This window comes from Bactrocera oleae, chromosome 2, assembly GCF_042242935.1.
Source record: "Bactrocera oleae isolate idBacOlea1 chromosome 2, idBacOlea1, whole genome shotgun sequence".
Lineage (NCBI taxonomy): Eukaryota > Metazoa > Arthropoda > Insecta > Diptera > Tephritidae > Bactrocera > Bactrocera oleae.
The window spans coordinates 62,009,896-62,034,234 of NC_091536.1; the positions used below are offsets into that span (position 1 = coordinate 62,009,896).

The 24,339-nt window shown below is 34.1% G+C and overlaps 1 protein-coding gene across 3 annotated transcripts in view; it reads right to left on the reverse strand.

Moving 5' to 3' along the window:
- 5-HT7 (5-hydroxytryptamine receptor 7) overlaps window positions 1–23,996 on the reverse strand; it is a 171,275-nt gene extending 147,279 nt beyond the window's left edge. Inside the window, exons 1-2 of one of the 3 annotated variants that reach the window (XM_036368868.2) lie at window positions 22,944–23,993; window positions 21,996–22,862 (exon numbers count right to left, since the gene is read on the reverse strand). The gene's annotated coding sequence lies outside the window, so the exon portion shown is untranslated. Of the gene's footprint in view, window positions 1–21,995 lie in introns of all 3 variants that reach the window. The other 2 variants (XR_011394794.1, XM_036368867.2) reach the window with 2 other exon arrangements.
- Window positions 23,997–24,339: the final 343 nt, after the last annotated feature.

A 24,339-nucleotide genomic window follows, 5' to 3' on the forward strand; every position in this document is an offset into this window, starting at 1 on the left:
ATTGTTCAATAAGAAACACAGTACTCCAGAAATCACGCCGCCAGCTTTAAATGGCACCAGGTTTACGATAGGAGATAAAGCAATATACTTGGGACTAATTTTGGACAGGGAACTTTCTTGGAAACAAAACTTGGAAGCGAGGGTAAAGAAAGCAGCTACAGCACTTTACACGTGTAAAAGAATGGTGGGGCCCGGACTGACGCCTCGGGTAGCTCATTGGCTCTACACAGCAATTGAAAGGCCGATAATGACTTACGGTATATTAGTATGGTGGCCAATTACAGAAAAGAAATATGCGATTAGAAGCATGGAAAGTATAAGTTAAAGTTAATTGTATTCCACGTTAATTAATGCGCAATTTCTTCTGTTCGCCGTCTAATTTTATTCTGCCTGTTTCTTTTTTTATATTCTACTCAATATGCTCATGAAGCTCAGCTTCATTGTTAATGTGTGAACCGATTTCCAAAAGTCCGCATTACGGTTAACGCCAGTGAGAGAGGTAAAAATCGGTTAGTGACTCAATGTTACACCACAGTGTTATTGTTGCGTAACTCACTGATAATACTCCAACCAAAACAGGTTTTATGCTATGATTGCATTCGCTATTGTTGTTGTGGCGGCGCTGAATGATAACTACTCGTACATCTTAATAAGCGCAAAGTAAGCGACTCATAGTAAAAAGATAATTTCGCATATCACCATAACTTATACAAAGAGCAGCCAGTATTTGCATCAGTGGAGCTCTTAGAACTACGTTAAGCCAGGCACTCAACGTTATTTTACAATTACTGCCAACAGACCTGTTTTGCAAGCAAATGGCAGCGAAGTCAGCTCTGAGACTGAGGTAATCCTCCCTACTAGTCGCCAGTAACAAGGGAGATTCTATGATATTAAAGAAGTTCTCGTTTTTTTCCATAACCACGGATTTTCGAAATCATACAGAGCTGAATCTAAGTCCGGTCCCCAATATTGCCTTCCCCTCTAGAGAGGAGTGGGAAAAGGAAGAAAGCTGGGATAAGCTTCTATACGGATGATTCCAAACTAGATAACCGAATAGGCGGCGGTGTCTTTTTAGCTAAACTACATACCAAAATCGCCGTCCGGCTTGCAGACCATTGCATTGTCTTCCAAGCGGAGGTCACCGCAATTAAAGAGAGCCGTCTTGTACTGACAGGAAGTATGATCACAACCAGAAATATATTTATATATCCAGACAGCCAGGCCGAACATGCCGACTGTTATAATTCAAACGGTATGATATAAGAACTCTAGTAGGAGTACTAACAGGCGACTGTCTATTAGACAGACATGCAAGTAGAGTTGGTACGCCATATAATAACTATTGTAGAAGCGGTCAGGAAGTAGAAGAGGACGAGACCATTAAACATCTTCTATACGATTGCGCAGCACTATATAGGAAAAGAATCGTAGCCATCGGTCGAGGGTTTCTTGACGACGTCTCGGATGTTGCACAGATAAAACTTATCTCACTGATAAAGTTCATCAGAAGTACGACTCTTCCTACCTACCTAACTATTCACCCTAAAAGGTGAATGTTTATGGATGCTTCTCTGCTCATTGATTTGGGGTTTTGAGATGATTCACAGAAATCTGAACGCCGTTAGAATGATAAAATTGTATAAAAGGAGGGAAACGAGAAAACCAGATTCTTACTTTAGATTTGTCATCACAGTCACCAGACGCCAATACAATAGAGAATGTTTAAGTTTTATTGAAAACTAAAATATCAACAAAATATTTAACGTCAACAAAAGATTTTATTCAGCTACTCCAACCTACCTGGAGCTCGCTTCCTATGGAAAATGCGGAAAATTTAGTTGCAAGTTGCCATCAAAGTCAGGTTATAATAGACAATGCGGGAGATTGGGTTAAGTATTGAAAAAACGTCCGCTATAGCAAAACAATATATTTTACATAATTAAACAATTTTCTCAACAAACGCTACCTACACTTTTTAACAGGAAAGCGTTATTTTTTTAACGCACTGTACAACTAACCCCCAGAAAATAAAGTGTAAACATATTCGATTTTACAAAAAAAAAAATACGTTAAATTAAAATATTGGACCTCAGCTACAATAAAATTGTCTAAATATTTCCCTTTGTCTTAAAGATTTATAGTAATAGTGATCCAAATTATATTTTAGGATATTTCTACAATCGAAATATAACTCAGCATATCAAAAATGTTAAAATGATAAATAACAACTAAGGAAGGGCTAAGTTCGGATGTAACCGAACATTTTATACTCTCGCAAAGTCAAATGGTATACACGTTTGAGATTTGTTTATGGACTGACCAATATTTTCGGTAGAAAATCAACTAAAGGCACTTGGGTCCACATATTCAGTACCAAGGGACTTGAACAGTTTTCGTTCGATTTAAACAATTTTTGGTCGCAAGGTGGTATACTTCAAATGTATTATTCATCCAAATTTTTACCCCAATATAATCATTGTTGCTAGATTTGCATAGTGGAGAGTGAAAAAATTAGATGAAATTTAAAATGGTGTTATACCTATGGGAAATAGGCGTGGTTGTAATTTGATTTCGCCCAGTTTCGCACTATAGCATAGAAATATGAAAAGAATGTTATGTACCAAATTTGGTTGAAATCGGTTAAGCAGATCCGAAGATATGGGATTTCTCCTAAAAGCTCACTGACTAATTTTGAACGCGGTTCCTATAAAATTATCTCATACCATCCTAGAGATAAAATTTAATGTCTGTTGTGTTTAGTGTTTGGTTTATCGCGCTTTTAGTATTTATTAACCGTACCATTATATGGGGAGTGGGCGGGGTTGGTAGTTGGTGGTTTTCCGTCGATAGAGATGCTAAAAACATTTGTTCCCAGTGAATTTTGTTATAAGGTTGTCATATATCTCCCTTCCGCTTTTTTGCTCTTCATTCAATGCTTTATAAAAAGTTTTACAGTGATCGGATTTAGTTAAAATATGCGCCGTTTTGTTCGATGATCTGTTTCCATCTAGACGGCAACTTCATAATAATTATAATAGAAGCCCCCTTCCTTATTTGCGAAGAATTCGGACAGCCACTTTTCACAAGTCTCTTTTGAGTTCAACTTCACACCACCAAGGGCATTCGCCATGGACAGGAACAGGTGGTAATCACTTGGCGCTACGTCCGGGCTATATGGTGGATGCGATAAAACCTCCCATCCGAGCTCCCGTAGCTTCTGACGAGTCATCAACGAAGTGTGGGGTCTGGCGTTGTCCTGGTGGAACACTACACCCCTCCTGTTGGCCAATTCTGGACGCTTCTGGTCGATCGCCTGCTTCAAGCGGTCCAGTTGTTCGCAGTAGACGGTAGAAGTAAGCGTCTGGCCATATGGGAGCAGCTCATAGTGGATGATTCCCTTCCAATCCCACCAAACACACAGCAAAACCTTCCTGGCCGTCAATCCCGGCTTGGCCACTATTTGGGACGATTCACCGGCCTTCGACCGCGACCGTTTTCGCTTGATATTGTCGTATGTGATCCATTTTTCGTCGCCAGTCACCATCCGCTGCGAGAATGGGACGAGTTCGTTCCGTTTCAGCAGCATATCGCAGGCGTTTTTCGGTCCAGAAGGTTTTTTTGCGTCAAATTATGCGGCACCCAAACATCAAACTTTTTTTTGTATCCAGCCTTCTGCAGATGGTTCAAAATGGTTTGGTGACTAACTCCCATCTCCTGGGCGATGTCACGAGATGCCATATGCCGGTCTAACTCGATGTATTCCATGATTTGATCGGTATTTGTCGTCACAGGTCTTCCGCCGGCTGGCTTATCCATGGTGTCGTTTTCAACGGCTCTAAATCGTCGAAACCATTCCTCCGCGGTTCGAAGTGATAGAGTACTATCCCCCAAAACACCATTAATCTCACGGAACGTTTCTCTAGCGGATTTGCCTTTAACGAAGGAAAACTTTAAAATAGCGCGAATTTCGGCGTTAGTGAACTCCATGTTTACACGTCTATAACTGTTGAACGCAATATCCAAACTAATCATGCAAAGCGTTATTTTGTAGGTTATCTCAAGACCTTTCAAATTATGTATAGTGTTGCCAGATACGAGCTCTGTAGCGCTTTGTACATAGCCGCGAAATTCATGTTTCTTAGGATTTAGTGCTAATCATAGAGTATCTTGTCGTGATGATATAGATAAACTATATCTGGACTATTATGATGCGTAAGAATCAATATAAGATGAAATTACGTTAAGCAATCGAACAAAAATTTTTTAGCAAAACTGAAATTGTAACAGTTTTTATTATAACAGTTTTTTTGTTAATAAATTTTTATAAAATCATAAATTCTCCATATAAAAAAATTTAATATAGAAAAGTTAAGTGCTATTACGAGAATTTGTAGACTATATGCAAACCTAATTAAATAGAAATTGTGGAAAAATAATTTCTCGTAGCAAATATGTTAAAATTTACTTTCAGTTTAGATGTCAATTATTTTCGTATATAAACTAGCTTATTTAAATTTATACTTAAATATACGTAAGTATTTGCCCAACTCAGCCCTAAATCCACCTCACTCACAACTTTGGCTTAAGCTCTTATTAAGTTCCTCCGTTTGCTTGTATGTAAATATTTTTAAATTTCTGTTTGCCTTTCATTTGATTTCGCTTGACAGTTTGTTTATATTTCATTAATTATGTTTCCGTAAGCCCTTTCGGCTTAACACGTTAATTTTCGAATTAAATCCCTTTTCGCACTGCACAGCCAAGCAACAAAAACAAGTTTGTACTAAATCTTTTATTTGTATTTCGCTTTGATACTTTTAACGCACCACACCTGCTCTGTGTGTCCACACTCCCCTATACATACATACATATGTATATAAATAAGCACTTGCAACAACAACATAGAGTTAGCAGCGTGTGGCATATTAACTGAAGGAAAGAAGAGAATAAAAAATAAATTTACTTTTTGGCAAAGTTCAGTGTTTACCTTTAAACACATCGCATTTGTTATTGTTAAGGTGGCTCTAATGTACGGCAATAACAAAAATATTATATTATGCCATAGATTGAAATTTTATATCCGCTAAATTCCCATCTGAAAATGTTCTTGTTTCAGGGGCCGACTCATTTGAATTTAAATGTATTAGAGTCTACGTTAATAGTTGCTTTATTTATTTAACCCTATCTTATATACCACCCCATTGGGACTTATCTGTATACATGCAGCATGCATCTTTCGATGGCAAATAATGCATATTCAATAATTGTATAAGGTGATTTCAATTTGCAGTGTGTTTCGTGGAAATCTTTCGATGACTATATCGTGCCGATTTGCAATCCGTCATATTTTAATAAGTTTTTCGAAAAAATGTCCGATTTGGGTCTGAACCAAATTAATTTGATTCCGAATAAATTTGGTAAATGCTTAGATTTAGTATACGTTGATCCCTCTTCAAAGTGTTCCGTTATTTAGAGTAATCCTCTTGTTCTACCAGAGGACTCATATCATCCTGCTTTGGAAATATTTGTCGAAATCTCAGGCAATGTAAGGGATAATAATCATCAAACTTCGTGCTTCTGTACTCGGTTTAACTTTACAAAAGCTAATTTTAAAAAGTGAAATACAGAACTTTCTACAATAACATGGCCTAATTATAATGGTGACATTGAATTGAGTGTCTCTCAATTTAATAACATTATTACGAAATTATTTGAAAAGTATGTTCCAATAGTAATTGTTAATAAAAGTAAAAGTACAATAAAAGTCCGTGGTTTTCGAAAGAGTTATATAAATTGAAAATCAGAAAAACTCGAGCCTTTAAACATTTTAAAAAAACCGGTTCACTTGTCGACTATTCTAAATATTCTCTATTGCGTCGACAATATTTTGACCTAAACAAAAAATGTTATAATAATTACTCGGTCTAAAGAATTTAGAGATCCGTATATTACTAAAACTTTGGTTAGACCTATATTGGAATATGGCTCTGTTGTATGGAACCCTAGCTACCAAATCCATTCTGACAAGTTAAAGTCTGTTTAAAAACAATTTTTACTTTTCGCCTTAGCGCATTTCCGATGGGATTCTACGGTAAGTCTACCTCCATACCCTAGTCGTTTAAAACTTATTAATCGACCTACACTTTCTAGTAGTAGGGAAATGCTTGGCATAATATTCTTAGTGAAAATTTTTAATGGAACAGTTTGCAGTTCTTTTCTCCTGTCTGAAATTAAATTTAATATCCCGGTTCGCTTTTCGAGGCAGCTTAGACCTTTACTGCTAAAATCCTGTAGATCGAATTTTGAACTAAACGAGCCATTCCGCCGTATATCTGACTCACTTTTCAAAATTAAAAAGACTATATTGTTTTCTCTTAATAAATGAAAATGTAACAATTTATTATATTGTAACTATAAATTTTAGCTGTTGAAATTTTTGTTTCTGTAGCTGAGCAGTTTTAGATCTCAACACTTAAAAACTCTCTTGCCCTTTCTGACTCGGCTAATTAATTTTAAGTTTTTAGGGTAATCGTTGGGTTATTATTATTATTGAAATTGTCTTTAAAAGAATGTACATGTTGGACGTAGGATTATTTCCAATAATAACTGGACTTATTCTTTGATAAAATTCTTAAACTGATTATCATGTAGTTGGTGTCAATTTTGTATACTCACTTAAAAAAATAGGGCGGGTTATAATAATATCATTTTTAGTATAATATATTTTTGACTTTGTAGATGTAGGCCTCGAAATACTTTATCGAAGGCAAGGCCTTATGTATATGATTTGACTGATTTTGACTTTATATAGTGCAAAGTTAAACAGCAAAGAGGCTAAATTTAATATACTGGGTATATGATGAAAAAACCAACCAGTGAAACGGATATCATTATCTTAAACCAAGAGATAGACCCCTTTCTTTCACATTCAGCGCTAAACCACTTTCTGCTTGTGAAAACTTTGGCATAGCTTAAAGTTGTATCCCGATATTTTTGTTGGTGCTTGATTTGTTTACTGTAAAGTGAAATAATCATATAGAATTTAAAATTGTGTTATATGAGAAGTAAATGTGCTGTGATTTCGTTTTACCAATTTTCTTACCCTAAAATAGTTATCTATCGAATTGGGTTGAAATTAGCCAATCTGGTACAGAGATATGGCATTTCACCTGTATGTGAGCAATGCCACGCTCATTGTATAGCTTTAATAACGGTTCTTAAAAAGCCCTTACATATCATCTCCGATTTTTGTACATATTGTAAAGAATTTGACGCATTGTTTGTTTTCGTTTTTGTTTTGAGTTATCGCAGTTTTAAGGCGTTTTAACATGACCGTTATATGGTTTAGTTGTTTTATGATTCTGATTTTGGTTTGGAGCTTTGTTATAACACTTTATGGGTTTTCGCTTAATAGCATCTTGTGAGCGTAGCATCTGCAATACCGGTGCCAAAAAACATATTGAAGCTTCATCAATATATCTAAAATTTTACTCAAGTTACAGCTTGCACAGACGGACGGACGGACAGACAGTCACGCGGAATTCAACTCGTCGTGTCATCCCTAACCTTTATAGAAAGGGTGATCCAAGTAGAGGTTTCTTTTGCAATAGCTTTTTTTTGACATATCTCGCATGAGCCGTGTCAAGCAGTCATGTTATTTTTGTTCAGTATTATTTGGCATTTCATCGTGGATAGACTTACGCATAAACAACAAAAACATTCAACTTTATTACGAAAATTCACGTTCTGTAAATCGTGTGTTTTGCGCGTTTCGCTCAACTTATGGTCAACATAATCGGCCTACTTACGTTCTAGTAGGACAAATTCTAACTATCATTTATTTCTTATATTATATTATTAACCCATTAATTAATAAATGATGAGACAATTTAATTAATTAGTCAATGAGCTTGAACAAGCATGTGTTTTGAAAACACAAGATAGAAATTAACCTTTCTATTGACTTGAGCATACTATTCGCAACACCCATCTTGAGACCCCGCATTCATTATTGGATAATATATGTATTCGACCGAATAGACCACGTCCAGCACGCAATGAAGAAACTATAGCGGCCGTAGCTGTGAATGTACAAGAAGACCATGGAGAGTCGATTCGGCGCTGTTCGCAGCAACTCGGACTGACGTATTGAACGACTTAGCGCATTTTAAGTCGAAGTCTTAAATTGAAAAATTCCAAGAAGATCCGACGTTTTTTAACCAAATTTTGTTCAGCGAAGAGGCCCATTTCTGGCTCAATGAACCAACCTCGACCACCATATGTATATATAATCTTATAACTATCTAGGTTAGTTTTAGGTGATACTTTGCTCTGTAGCAACATGTGGCAAGAGTGCAATTAATTTGTAGTGTGCGGTTTTTAATTTTGGAAAACAAAAATTATTTTTAATTCATTAAGAAGAAAAAATTAATAAAACACCATTATTATATATGTTTGCACACACTATATATAAATTGAAAGCATGTATATTCAAAATTTACTTTAAATTGATTAAAAACTGTTAGGAACTGTTTTAAAACAATCTTCTTAGCAAGCAATTAGCAAGGTTTCAGCCTGTTGAAAAGATTTAAGACCATTCTTCGCGCAACACTTATTCCAGCGTAGTTATTTGTAAAAGCTTGCTCTAGGGAATCAAATCGGTATTCATAGCATCGACAGTAAGTTTCATATTATTGTTCCACTGTAAGTAAGTAGCCTTTTTAGAGACCCATATATGAGGTTTTTGTTTAAAATATATTTCAATACAATGATATATAAACTTGGTGAATTATATTTTCAACTGGTTCCTGTGCTTACTCATGCTGCCAGTGACTACACATTAAAATTTTATAATAAATATGTGGACGATATCAAGTCAGCTGATAGTTCGAAAATCTTTCTATTACGTATATGAGGGCTAAAGGAATTGTTGACCCGATACAAAAATTTTTTTACATATAGATGCATTATTATCAGAAAAGGATTACCTTCGATTTTCTATAATATATCTCACAGGTTGACCGATTTTTGCGATAAAATCTTCTCTGCAGGGGGCGTGAATAGCTTTAGTTCGATTTATACAATTTTTGGTAATAAGATGGGGCACCGTACAGACTTCTGGACTTCAACTCGTCTCTTCATCCTGATCATTTATATACATATGTATTGTATATATAACCCTATATCTACCTCAATTAGGTTTAGGTGATACAAACAACCGTTAGGTGAACAAAACTTTTTTACTCTGTAGCAACATGTTGCAAGAGTATAAAAACGCACTAGAACTAAGCTGAAAACAGGTTTTGCCAATAGTTTTTCTTCTCTTACTCTTTTCTCTTAAATTATTTTTTTATTCTTTTCCAAATAGATGTAATTTTTTACCGCTTTTATATTCCCAACCCACACGTTTTCCCTTTCTTTTAAAACGCACAAATCTAATGGAGTTATTTTTCAACTTCCTAACTGCCTAAACCCTCCGCTGCCAACTAATCTTAACAAGTTTTTGCATTATCCAACGCATTACTTGCTCAGTGGAGTCTGTTTTTTCTGCGAATTCCCTTCACTTGTCACTTTTTTCTTTCCGATTTACATTTTCCTGTAGATTTGTAGATTTGCATGTCTGTATGTTTAAGAAAGGAGTCTGTATGTTTGCGTGTTTTAAAAGCAACGCTGCCAGCTAAAGGACCAATGTATTTCCGTTTTCCTTTTTGTGTTTTTACATTTGTGTATTTTTTTCAGAACTTTTGTTTTTTGTTTCTCATTCACTTACTGATGTGTGCGTTTTTGTTTTGCCATCTCCTATTTTGGTTAACTATACGTTTGGTGGTAACTTTTTATTTTCGCACTGAGTCCAACTCTAGTTTGTGAAATTGCACTGCAGCGTTTGTTTTTTGTCGTCTCAGTTTCCTTTGTTGTTCGTTGGTTTGCTCGCTTGTTATTTCTTTTGTATTCTTCGTTCCATTTACTCACCTTCAACGCCGTTGTTTGGCTGATAAAAGCGGGGGTTTCTAACTCATTCCACATCCGATTTGCTTGTTTTCATTCTATTGGCATTCGTTTGTTGTTTGTGTTGCAATTTCTACATATACCTACCTACATATGTGTGTGACTTGGATACTGTTACACTAGTTATTCGCAGAACATCCAGTCAATCGCAGAAACATGAAAAAACGGAGAATAAGCCCTTTTAATCTACCCAACAATCTCAACTTCCACATCAACCGTCCTTCGTGCTTCAGTTCATTTCCCTTTCATTTTTTGCACCTTCAATTTCCTCACCCCTTTTCTGTCCTCATATTTTTTACGCAATTGCTTTTTCTTTTTTTCATCGCTGTTTTCCTTTTGGTACTTGTTGTTGTTGCACTCATCTAGTTTTTTTGCCGATTCGCATTTCTCCTCCGTAATTGTGTCAAAAGGATTAAATGTCACTCATACGTCCTGATACCTTTGTAGGCATTAATCGATTTTCACAGGCAATGAAAAGCTTTTATATGCTTATGATTTTCACGTCAAATGAATTTGATATTATAACACTTAACTAGTGTATCCAATAGGTGCATGAGCACTTACTAAGATTCTTGGCTTTGTGCGGCAATTTTTTATTTATTTATACTGTTTTTCGAATTTTCGAATTACGGCTTATTTGCTGAGGCTATGACGAAAGTGTTGACTTAAGTGCTTTAAACAGTAAACAAAAGCGTAAAAAGCTAAGTTAGAAAGGGGAATGCTAAATTAATTTTAAAATGTGAACAGAAATTTCGTGCGAGAAACATCTCTTATGTCTATTCTAGGGTTATTCAAAGTGTTTATCAAGCAGTAAAAGGAGAATATGAGTACCAACTTTTAATTTCTTTGTTCGAAACTGCCTTTAAACTTTTTACGAGTAGAAGCCTAGATAGTAACTCTATTAAGGCACAAAAAAACCATGTATTGCGTCAGATCTTTTTATCGTTAAAATATTTATATTCCGATTGCACATAATAATAAGTAAGGATCATGAACGTTGCGCTTTTAGAAAAACTAGGCGTCCAGTTAGTGATATGCAAATGAGCACATTAAGAGAGAAGGTTCAAAAATGTATTAGGATAATGTCTATTAAATTTTTATATTCGTTAGATTTTCCGCAAACGGAACTATAAATCTTGGTAGACAGCAGACGGTTTATCTGGCTCCAAGTACAATTACATAATTTCATCGTCTGCTATTGCTGAGTGTAATGATACATAATTGCATTTAAAATTAAAGACCTGTAATTTACATGTCGTATTACTTGAATCGTGCTTTAGTTTTGGATTTGGATAAACATTTTTTCATTAAAATAGTATATCATTTAATTGTCTACTTATTATTAAAATGTTTTAGCTTACATGCTAGTTGCCAAAGGCGTTGTTATCCCCTGTTTGTACCCCTTTTTATATTATTTATGTATATATATTTGGCAATGCTTTGTGAATTTCATTCTTTACTTAAGTTAACCAGTATAAAAATTCCTTCATCTCTCACTAAGTTTGTCTAACTTAACTCCATAAATTATTGTATAATTTATCAGTTATTTTTGAAAATGAGAATACGGTTATCGCTGCCATTAATGCGTTACATACTTTTTGTTTATTTTTTCGAAAATGAGATTTTCTAGTTTTTATGAAAACTTCGATATTCTTATATCTAAAGAAACTGGATAAAAACTGTTCGTATATGCTTTTGTTGTAATACATAACGATAACGATTCGACGAACGAGTGTGAAGAAAAGAAAGTAATGTTTCATTAGGTCAACGTATCGTGTCGTAAATCATTGGAAACTATGGCAATTAACAGAACTAGGATTTGAGTACATTTTACATTCAACCTTTTCTCTGGTTCTGAAACCCAGAGAGAAATAAAACTTCCGGCAATAAAGATATAATCACTGACGGACACCTATTTAGATTATCTAAACGTAGCAAGATCACTCTAATCGGTTAATCGCATGGAATTTTTTAAACACTTCAATATTCAAAATACAATATTCACAAAATTGGATCACAAACTACGATACACAGCGCAGAGAGCGCCGATTGAACTACAGCAACAATATATGTATTAAAAAAATTTATTTTAGTTTATATACATACCTTTTAGGGTACGAACGCTTTGTACTCTGAAAAATTGGTTGGTAAACACTTGAGAGCCTCTCGAAGTATGAGCTCTTACTTGTAACGGGAAGGTCCTTTATATTTATTTTTTCTTTTCAGATAGAAATATACATGTCTCGCTTCCAACTACTTAACAACATATTTCGTTTATCAATATTGTAGGAAATTTAATGTTTTACAAAATATTTCTTACGGTTTCTCGTAAACTTTACCGTTTAAAAGATATAAACGGTTGAACTTTGAGTATTTTAATCAATCAAAAAACATCATTTCAAATTGCAACGCGTATGGGAGGAAATTAACTGCTCTACAAAAGTAGTCTTTATAATTATTCGAATAAGTTAAGCGTCCACGAGATCGTCAAACAAAATTCAAAAGAAAAAGAAAACACAAATAAAAAACTAGAGAAAAATATATCACATTTGGAGAGCCTTTCTTAAAGGTGTCTAACAACCAACATTTCAGAGTACAAAGAACGAAGCGAAAAAAAATTCGTATTTTTTTTTACTCACACTAGTGCACATAGAATAAAAACAAAAGGCAAATATATGTAGGGTGAGTAATTCACAACCCAGAACAACATCCACAGCGGTCAGCTATAGATTATTAGATTATATACATATATGTATATATGTAGTTATATGAGGTTGTTTATATGCGCTAAGTAGCTGTATCAATAAATAAATTTTATTACAGAATAAATTATGTCACCCACAGAAAATGAAAGACAAATCATTAGCATAAACGTGCCGACATATTTGCACACACACATACAAACATAATGTGAATTTTAAGCTTATCAAGAAAAGGCGCTCAATTTTTGATAAGAGTTGAGTTAACTGGCGTAGCGAATTGAAATATTTAAATGAAAGTAGATAATATATAATTGTTTATATATATTTATGAATTCGTGAAAAGAATGACAGTTATGTCACGATGTAAAACGGTAGAAAGCAACAAATAAATTAATTTGAATGCCCATTGATTAAAATACCAAAGGCATCCGCTTATCAGCATTATTTGCAGTTTTTTAATATCACAACAATAACAATGTACACATATATTCCAATATATATACCAATATATACGAATACATATATTCACATATATATTATATATTTCATTGAAAGCTAAATAAAAATTGAAGCGTGTGTTTGCTTAGCTAAAAATTCGCTACAAAGCGCGAAGTGAGCAAATCTAAAAATAAAATCGGCTAAATAGAATGGCTATTTGTGTTCAAACTATGATGCTAATAACTTAATTAGAACACATAAAGTATTTGCTGCAATATTATAATATCACAGCTAAGCTAACAATCGTATATGTAACATATGTATGTACTTGTTATAATGCCAATTGTTTAATTCATTATTTTTACTGCCTACAAAGGGTGGCTCAAAAGCATAAATTTTATATAAAATAACAGCAATAAATATTAAATATAAATACTGTTAGATGTTCCTTTGTGTTATCCCAAAGATTCTGCAAGAAACTAAAAATCACAGCTCTATACCTCGACGTGGTATTAACTTCCTAACACCATAAAAAAGTATGGATTATAGATGTAATTGACAGATGCTGTCAAACGCTTGAGGTGAACTATAGTGTCTTCGATACATCACATATCTGATCGCTTTCATTGACCGCCGCTCTCTTGCCAAACAAACTTCCCGAAATCAAAGTGCTACTAGTTGAGCTTCCCTGCTTTAAAATAAGCTGTTAGGCCTGTCTAGAGACCGAAAAAATTACATAGGCTAGTCAATTTGTTCTGGGAGTAGGGAAAAACGAAATGAATTTCTCTATTTCGAACTTTATTAAATACATAGTTAAATGTTTTTACCTTGACATATTGATACAATATGCCGGCTAGTGATTTAATTATAGGAATCACATTTTTCAAGAGGGCCTTTCGCGTGACGGCAATGCTATCAACTCATGTTCCAGTTTCAACACTATATCAATAATTCGAAGATAATTTTTCCGAAAGTGTGGAGCAAATGCGTCATAAACATTTGTTGAAAGGTAAATAAAGGTAAAGTAATAGATAGGTATACTATTACAATTCATTCGAGACAGTATTAATGGAAATCTAATCAAATCTTGTTTTGTTGCTTTGTATATTATTTATGTCTTTTACAAACTATCTCCAATAACAATTTTAATGAGACAAATGTCCAGCAGCTAACCTTAATGTCCCATTGAATCTGTGAATCTGCTTTTACAAGATTTTTAACTCACCGCTTTTGAAACTTTTGGTTTTTGACAAGTTACGTTACGAGTCTGCCTTCATATAAATATATTTTGAATTTAATAAACATTTGTACGTGAGTAGTGGATCTACGACTTGTAATGTTGTATAGTTTCGTCTCTTCCTAAGACAATAAATAGTTGATATGCCCTAGACAAGTTATGTATCTTTTCTAAGCCAGATTTTGAGATTATTTCGACTACTCCCATTATACTTACACGCAGTTTTTTGAAACTACAAATATCTTAAGTCTAAATATGTCTTTGTTATTCCTTTTGAAATTATTGGATGCCTTAACCTATCTCTCATGTGGCATCGACATCGAATGAGTTACTTCTGTAAGACGAAATCGAGCTACAAGTACAGTAAGTTTTATTAGTATACGTTTAAGAAGATAACTTGAAGAACAAAAATGTGTTCCTCAAATAAAAGCATTGATCATAAGTTCAAGATAAGGATAAATTTTATGTACGCGTTCTATGTAAACATTTATTCACATAAAACGTAACCGTCATAGCACAAATATGGAATATTTTTATTTGCATCATCACAACTGACAAAATTTTCACTAAAAACGTGACGACCGTGTACTGAAATGTTTGAGAGAACATAGATCTCGCTCGCGTTTCAATTTCACGTTTTGCTTTTACATTCGCTGATGAATCCAACTCATCAACACCCGCACACCAATTCTTTTGTCTCGCATTTTTCGTATTTTCTTCACATTAATAACATTATGACTGTCCACATACACATATGCAAATATATTAATATTTAGTATATGGGTTTTTTTATTTTTATTTTACTAAGTAGGCGCTGCGAGTACGTTCTTAGAGACAAATACAAAATACAGCGAATCCGTCGGCAAATTCCACCGGCGCTGACATAAAAAAAAAATAAGTAATTCAGTACACGAAAAAATCGAAAATTTTATTTTTAGTTTATGCTTTCAAAAATTGTTTGTTAGTTTATTAATTTGAAAGTCACTGCTTCATTTTTAAGCAAACTTTTTCTACAAAAAACAACATAAAAATTTTGAACTTTTTAGATTAATATTAAGAGGTGCCTGTTTTCAACTTTCGAATTTTTATAGAAATTGCAGGGGAAAATTTATTATTTTATTTTTGTAGCTGGACATTTGGGCATTTCAAAAATGAAATAAAAAATTATTCCGACAGAAAACTGAATACTCTACAAAGGGAAAAATGCAAACAAATGCAGAACTAAAAGTGTTGAAAGAGTTTTTAAATAAGAAGTGTTGCGGGCCGAAAAAATGCCTCTTCTGTCAAAAAAAGATTAGAAGACCAAGTTTTGTTGCTCTTTTAATTACCAGTGCTTTGATCTGATATTTTTTAATGCGAGAAGTTATTGACACTTAATTCATCGATGTGAAATTAAACTATGGCACACAAAATATATAGATGCATCAGAATTAATTAATTTTTTTACCGCCATATCATCGTCATCATATAGCTTATCTCATTCCTTTTCAGCATCCTCATTATCTGCTATTTTTATACCCTGAACACGAAGTTTGTAACACATAGTAGGAAACGTCGGAGACCCTTCAAAATATATACAAGATGCGTTCCAAAGTAAACAGGACTTAAAAAAAAAACACAGAACAAATGGTTTTATCGGCAAAATCAATTAATTTTATTCAAAATAGTCTCCTTCTGCTTTAATACAACTTTTTGCACGGTCCAAAAGCATGTCGAACGAGTGTTTCAGCTCGTTGCCCGGTATTGCCGCCAGTATGCCGGTGCAAGCCTTTTGAATGGCCTCCACGCCTGCATAACGCTTTCCTTTCATCGGCAAATGCATTTTTCCGAAAAGGAGAAGTCGCACGGTGCCATATCAGGTGAATACGGGGAGTGGTTGATTGTTAAAATGTGATTTTTGGTCAAATAATCGGCCACAAGCGTCGATCGATGAGACGGCGCATTATCGTGCAACAAACGCCAGATTTCATCGGCGCACCAAACGCTTCAAAACTACAAGGTAGAATACCACATTAACGTTTTGGGCGGGTGGAACAAATTCTTTGTGGACAATATCCTTGAAATCATAAAAGCAAATCAGCATTGTCTTCACTTTTGACTTCTCCAGGCGCGATTTTTGGCCCACATGTTCATCGCCATTTATGTTCTCACGACCACTTTGAAAACACTGAAACCACTCGTGCACTCTGCTAAGGGATAGGCAATTATCGCCATAAACTTGTTTCATCAATTGAAACGTTTCGGTAAAAGTTTTACCAATTTTAAAACAAAATTTAATGTTGGCTCTTTGTTCGAAGCTCATTTTCGCACCGATGACAAAAACATACTGACACTTACAATGCAATAACTTCACTTCCAATAGATGAAATGTCATGAAATTTTTACTGGAAGTCGATAAAGGATAGCAGATTCTAACGCACTAGTCGACATATAGATGACGCCACTAGAGTTTACTTTGTTACTTTTTTACTGTTTACTTTGGAACGCACCTTGTATTTAAATGATCAGCATGACGAGCTGAGTCGACTTAGCCATGTCCGTCTGACGGTCTGTATAAAAATATGCATACTAGTCCCTCAGTTTTTGAGACATCGATCTGAAATTTTTCAAACCTATTTTTCTCCCCAGAAGCTTCTCATTTATAGAAACCGATATCGGACTGCAATGGCGTATATTCGTAGCTGTCATACAACCTGAACGGTAAGAATCAAGCTATTGCATGGAATATTTTGAATGTGTGAAAGGCTTTATAGTTTCGGTGCAACCGAAATTAACTGTTTTTCTCTTTTTAAATATTTTTAGTCGTGAAAGAAACATAGTGAACATAGTGGTAGCTGAAACGGAATCACTTTTAATATTTCTATTAGCTTTTTCGGTAGATACTCAATTAAAATTAATGTCAAAAGCAGTAGTTCGACCTTGAAAAGTACTAAATTTGAATTATGAAACACCTTAATAAAATTAATATACCATATAATACAACCGTCTCGTGTATGTTTCTCGCGCCTCAATTTCAAATATGTAAATAAAACCTGCGGTTTTTCATTAACACATAAATGAAATGGGGTAAAAATATGATTGAATAATTATGCCAAAAACTATATTTTAGCCGTAGCTAAATATATATTCTATTGAAAATAAACTGAATATACTTAGAATATGTAGGCTTTGGCAATTTAGAATAATTTAATTGACAGGTCGAATACACTCAGCTAAATCGTCTCTGTAATTTTAAAGTAAGATTAAGCATTACTTTTAGAACACCAAGTCAATTTAGTGCTTTATGCCAACAATCACTAAGTTAGTAAAATTTACACATTCGACTTTTTATCAGAAACTAATTTTATGCACTAATTTGCTCACATTTTTATATGCGCACACATATCTAGATTTGCGTCTGTGTGCACCCATCATGTTACCCCTTTATGCCAATAACAGTATCTTGTAAATTGCTTCATTCATCTTTTAATTTCGCCTGCTAACATTTCTCATCCAAAAAAAGATTGAATAAAAAGTTTAATGTTCATTGGAAGTTTATGGTCAAGTTTACGGCTTGTAGCCGGTCTACACACACACCCACGTACAGTATTCCTCAATGTAACATAGTATTTGTGTGATAGATTGCGCATTAGATTTTGATGTTGCAGTGTTCTTATAGAAAAACAGAAGTACATATATGTATGTGGCGTATCTACGACGGAAATTTTGCATGCACATAAATAACAATAAATTGAGGAAGTCGATACTCTAGTACGGTGGTTGTTTAAAACCAAAATTTGCAAGTAAAGGTTTGCCATTAAATATTCATAAAAAACTTCTTTAATCTGATTTGAAGAATATATTCAATAGTCAATGATTGTATTAAATCTTCCTCCTATCTAAGTCCTATTTGACCTCATAGTGACTGTGTTTGCTCTCTTTTCTTTCATGCCGTCACGCACTAATGTATTTTGCTGCCAAAAGCACTATAAAATAACAAAAAAACGTTAACTTCGGCTACACCGAAGCTCTAATATCCTTCACAATTAAAAAAAGTTTCCATACAACTTGATTTTGATCGATCAGTTTGTAATGAGCGATATCGGTGGTTCCGACAACTGAGCAGCTTTTGTGCAAAATTTCAGATTAATATTTCAAAAACTACTAGTCTCTAGTTCGTGTATATACAGACAAGCAGACAGACGGACATGACTAAATCCACTCAGCTCGTCACGCTGATCATTGATACTCGTATATATTTTATAGGATCTCAGAAGTTTCCTTTTGCGACTTACATATTTCGTGGGCAGCTTAAAATTCCCTGTTGAAGGTATAATGGGTTAAAAAACAAAATAGTTGCCTATTTTCAACATTCTTCGAAATAATATTGTGATGTCAATGGAAGATGCATTACTTGAGATTCGTTGAAATGCCTAGGAAACATCAACTGTTATACTTGTACAATAAATTTAATTTGAGTTTTGGCAGGCAATTTAGATATTAATTACCAAAATTATGGGAAGAGAAATAAAATGTATAACCTGCAAAGGCAATGCAATGACAACAGACTAACTATTTAAACTTACATATGTGTTGGATACTGGAATGATTTGAAATAAACAACTGAACTATGCAACTAAAGAAACAAGAAAGCAATAGGTGAATTTGAGGTGTTTAGTGATATTTAGAACTTCATTTGAAGATTTTTAAAACTCAACACCCATTTGTAGTACAAATAGACACAAGAGTTGTTACCTCTATCAGCTAAGTTTTTGATGTTTTCTGCTAAAAATAAAATAATCGTTAATCTTGTTGTAATAACGGGTGTTTTTTTCGAGGTATAGAACTTTATGTTGGCATTACTGTTCAATATGGCGACCGTTTTAACAGCTGTCAAGTGATTTATTCTCAGTTTGGTTTGGCAATTCATCATGAATAGAATCACGCCTGAACAACGCTTGCAAATAGTGCAATTTTATATCGAAAATAATGGTTCGGTGCGGAATACGTAACGCGCACTACGTACATTTTATCGTATGATGCGATGAAGCGCACTTTTGGTTAAATGGCTACGTCAACAAACAAAACTGCCGCGTTTGGAGTGAAGCTAATCCTCAAGTGTATGTCGAAACACCGTTACATCCAGAAAAACTGACTGTTTGGTGCGCTTTATCATTGGTCCGTACCTCTTCAAAAACGATGATGGCCAGAACGTTACAGTCCATGGTGATCGGTATAGAGCCATGATTACTAACTTTTTCATTCCTGAATTGAACAACCATGATGTCCAGGAGCTGTGGTCCCAACAAGACGGTGCAACATGTCACACAGCTCGTGCCAAAGTCGATTTATTGAAAGACACGTTTCGTGACCGCCTACTTTCATGTTTTTTACCTGTGAATTGGCCTCCAAGATTTAACACCGCTAGACTACTTTCTGTGGGGTTATGTAAAGTCATTGGTCTATGCGCATAAACCACAAGCGCTTAACCATTTGGAAGACAACATTCGCCGTTTTATTGCCGATATAGGGCCACAAATGTTGGAAAAAGTCAGTCGGACGTCCAGATTAGACTACATCCCAACCAGCCGTGGCGGTCATATGCTAGAAATCATATTAAAAATGTAATGCCACAAGATTATCTTTCGGATAAATAAAATGCATGTCAATCTAATAATACATCGTTGTTTTATTGCAATTTAAAGTTCTATACCTCTAAAAAAACAACCGTTACAATTCGTTGTTCAGTTCGGCATACTTATATACTATTATTAATACATTACATGCAGAATTGAAAATTATTAAACCGGTTATATCAGTTATGACACGACAATAACCCACTTGGTGACTGGGTTAAAAACTCGTATATGCACAACAACAACAAGAATTATTCACTCTATTAGATTAATTTATTCAATTAATATTCTATATACTATATTTTTTAGTCCGACTAATAATTTTAGTTGAATTTATGTTTAACAGTGAATAAGCTTTACATTGGTAAGTTTGATCTAATAATATATTCTAGTCCATATTTTAAACCTAAGAGTTCTTGTAATCGAGAATCCTTTCCCAAATTAATTTCAAAAACTCTATTATTCTTGTACTTTATCAGCCCTAGAATGTTGTTTTAAAGAAGCGCTAGCAAAACTTAAACAGTAAAGTGCTTGTAATCACAATAAAATCGTAATACAGTGCTGGTTTCTCCAACAAGACTAGGGCTAAGGTTTCTTTTACTTATGGACTTTAGCGCACCAGCCAGCCTATCAGTTGTTTTTAAATAGTATTTTTTTTTCCTACGTTCTGACTGGGTTGCTTAGGCTGAACAATAATAAATAGAAATTTTAATATATTGAAACCAAAACTAGTACTTTTTAAAAACCGCACGAATTTGTGACAAACACAATAGCACAATTTATATTAAAAAACATAGTATACCATTGAAAATAAAAGATAAGTTCGTGCGAGTAAAAGGCGCAGAAGTTCGAGTTGAAAACTTATTAAAGAAAGTAACCTGCTTTGCTTATGTGCAGAGACCAAGTGCAATTACATAAATCTTCATAGCAATAAGAGATGTCTGAATTATTTCTATTTGTACAACTATCTAAATTAAGCTCGCTTTTATCAGTGTGCGTCATTATTTTCAAAGATTTATTTAAAGCAACCAATTTTAAAAACTTCAAGTGAAAAATATTCTAAATATTATACCATGATCCTTTGGGCCTCTTACAATAACTCCCCCGTCAAAATTCAAGAGTTAGTCTGCTAAGAAGGACACAAGTTTCAGACTTCAGTTCTGCATGTAGGTGAAAATTAATAGGTGAAACAAGTCGCCTCATTAAGTTAAGTCGTGCTGGAGAAACCTTACTATTTAGGACAATCTAGGACTGTCAAAATAAAAATGAAGTATTAACTTTAATTAAGTTTGTAATACCCAGCAATAAACGTAGGAGTGCCTAGAAAGTATATATAAAAATGATCAGCGTAAAACATTAATCGGACATTTAAGGTTGTTTATATTAAATAACTTGGCTTTTTAACGTTTTTTCTTATTTAAAAAACTACATATACACAGTTAAAAATATACGTACGTTACTAGAAAGTTTTGCAGGTATGTACATTAAGGTTAAAAATATTATTGCGATGATTGGCTCAAAAACCGCAATTTTTTAACAAAATTTCTAAAGGAAAAGACTCAAATACCTGTTTAGTAAAGCCCGAAGTAGAGAAATTCGATTCTATTTTTGTTACTCCCAGCATAAATTGTCAAAGTTAGGCCTTTTTGAGGCTATATTAAAACTAGAGCCAACATTTTACAAATACAAGCATGAAAGCAACTCAAAAATGCAGAATCATATAAATAACGCCAGACAGAAGTTTTGTTACATAATAATTATTTTTTATAAAACTTAATTTGGTATTATGTACACCTTTGAAATAAATAAATAAGCCAAGGATAAATATTCCTTTATGTTTTTTTTTGCATAAAATCTTTATCACACTCTTCTACGTTATGGGAACATTTACAATGTACAGTTATTATTTCTAAATCCAAATTTACATTTTTGCGAAGCGAAAAGTTCAAAAGTGAAAACTTAGCAAAATTTTAAATTAACTTTAATACAAATACAACTTACCAACAACAAAGCTGTGCCAAAAGTTGCGAAAATACACAGCAACTAACTGTTGTAACTCAAAACTGCTGAGTTAGTTTTCGCACACGCACACACTTACACCCACACAATAACACTGTGGTAAATATGGAAATAAATGAAAGTGTGCAGTCAGCAGACTTTCTTAAACAATTCACCAATGCAATATCACAATCTTCAATATTTGGTGTAAGGGTAGCAAACCAGGCGAAAACACACACAAACAAGTAGGTGGGGTGATAAAAGTCGGGGAAATTTGTGTTAATACAATGGTTTGTTTGTACGTGTGAATTTTATTTAAATATTTTTTTTGTACATTATTTTATATGCAAACAAATATTAAGTAATCTTCAAACACATTTAACATTTATATATATTTTTGTATTTTTTTTTTTGTGTATTATGCTCTTATTACAATTTGTGTTAAAATTAAATGTAAGAGTATATAATATTTATTTATGTTTATTGGGACTGAATTAGTATTATAATTATATTTATATTTGTTATTTTAAATCATTTTATTCTTATTTTTACTTCTTCAAAATTTGATTGAAACTTGTTTTCGTATTAATTTTTTTCTAGCGACACGTAAATACCACAAAGCCAATACATAAGTAATCTTTTTTCACATTAAAGCTATGTTAAACCTAATTCCTCTATTTCTAATTATTCAAATTTCCTATTTTAAAAGTTCGTGCTTCAAATATTTTTATTTATTAATTTTTATACATATAATTTTTAATTTTTTCCTTTGGCTGCATTTATCATTTTCTGCATTTTATTCTTTGTTGCACTGCTCGTCAACTCACTGAACTGTATTTGCGCTACGGCACAGACTTTCAGATTTCTATACTGCAATTTTAATCGCATTACTTTTTGCAGCAATCAAATTAAGCTAATCTTCACAAACGCACAATTGCGCAGCTACATTACCTTAAGCAGCACATCAGCGTTACTATTACCGTTGCAGTGTTGCAAGTTGCAGGCTCGCAGCTGCTGTCGTTAAGCCACTTCAGCAGCATACACGGCGTATGAGCAATTTCCTTAAGTGAATTAAAATTAATAGCAATTTCGCTGCACAACGTTTATCACTTGCATTCGCTATTATTATTACTATTATTATTTTTCAACTATGTACTGTTATTGCATTAAGCGATCATTCATTTCTGCGCACTTCCATGCGGCGCACAATTGACTGCAGTTATCTGATTCTTAAACTTTTTTTATTTTATATTGAAACTTCCGTTATTTATCGTTACCCTGCATTTTATTTTGTTTTTTAATATTTTTAACACTACACAATATTCCGTTATTTTATTTCTTTAAATGTTTGTCTAAGTTTTTCGTAAATTTTCACTTTTACATTTTGAATGTAAAATTTTCACTTAAACTAACTTTTTACAGCTCTTTTGAAATTCTTAAACTGTTACGCTTAGGCTTAATGATAATCACACAAATTTAATTAGCGCGTTATCGTCCGCTTTTCAATTGTGTTTGTTCTCGCGCGCACGGAGCATTTTCGACTGGAACCTTTGCGGTGAAGTTGCCTCTGTTCGGAACCAATAACAGCTGAAAAGCCAACAGCAGTCGCAGCTATACAACCCGAACAGTGTAGGTAAGCTGCTGGATGTCCCAGCAATTGTTGTTGCTGCTGGCGCCAACGTCATCCGCGCTATAGCAGCACTCGTTTATGCCGTTATCGTTCGTCTTGCGGGCAACTGTGATTAGCGCTGAGCACATTATACACTACAGGTTCTCTCTCACAGAAAATTTTTCCACTCAGCGTACACACACCCAAGCACGTATGTACACGAGGCCGAGCTATCGAAGCAGTGAACTGTTATCAGCAGTGTAGACCGGCCAAGACCAACAGCACTTCGGGCGCATCCAGTTGATACTTCCTTCCTTCGTAAATTTATTCTCTATGTCACTGGGTCTATCGAAGACACGCATCGCCAATCAGCGTCGTTTCCCAACCCGCGCACTCCCCGGTTGCTCATGCGCTTATGCTCGGTCAGCTATCCAGCTGTATAGTGTGGCCATTATGCCACGGCTGTAAATCTCTGCAGACTTCATCGTTTGACCTATTAGATGGCGTTTACATGGGGACTTTTTATCTTTTGGTGTCGAGAACTGGAGACGAGTTTTTCTGTCAATTCTTTCCATAAAATTTTCGCAAATGTTTGTGCGGTTCGGATACGCGAGACTTAGAGCGTGTTGCATATTTAATTTGTATGTTGCTTGAAAATAATTACCATGAATATGATAGAACAATATTTCGAATACCCGCTTTTTATATAACGGAAATTTCCTAATTTATCGGGATGTA